Genomic DNA, 640 nt, shown 5'->3' on the forward strand with positions numbered 1-640 from the left:
CAGGCTCTTTGGGTAATTCTTATGGTTCTGAAGTCTGGAAGCAATGACTTGATCAAAGGGCTTTGCAGTATAGCTAACAGTAGTTGGTATCCTGGCTGCTTACTATTAGGATGGAAACGCTACTTACCCATTTGTGTTTGGCTCTGTGTGATGCTTTTTCTGGGTGATTTAGAGGAAAAGTACCCTGGTGACCTGAGCTAATCCTTTAATTTGACTGAGATAGGGCTATATAAGTAAGGAACTGCTTCATGGCCATATTTTGGTTTTCGTCAGAGCGTTTGTTTATCACAGTAACATTGTCTCACTTTTATGCTTTTCCTCTTGCTTTTTAAAAATAGAAAAATTCAAACATGTACAAAAGAAGACCATAGTGCCGTGATCCACCAGGTATAGCTCTTACCAAGCTTCAATTATTATTATCAAATCATAGCCAATCTCCTTTCATCTAAACTTTACTCTGACTTTCCATACTATGGTTTATTTTGAAGCAAACACCAGATTTTTATCATTTAATTCATACATTTAGGAAAATAAGTCCTTTATTTATCCTTCAAACATAGCCATATTACTTTAGGTTTTCATACCTCAACATTGTAAAATAAATTATTTAAATTATTTGGTCCATGTTCAAATATCCAAT

This window comes from Chrysochloris asiatica, unplaced genomic scaffold, assembly GCF_000296735.1.
Source record: "Chrysochloris asiatica unplaced genomic scaffold, ChrAsi1.0 scaffold00236, whole genome shotgun sequence".
Lineage (NCBI taxonomy): Eukaryota > Metazoa > Chordata > Mammalia > Afrosoricida > Chrysochloridae > Chrysochloris > Chrysochloris asiatica.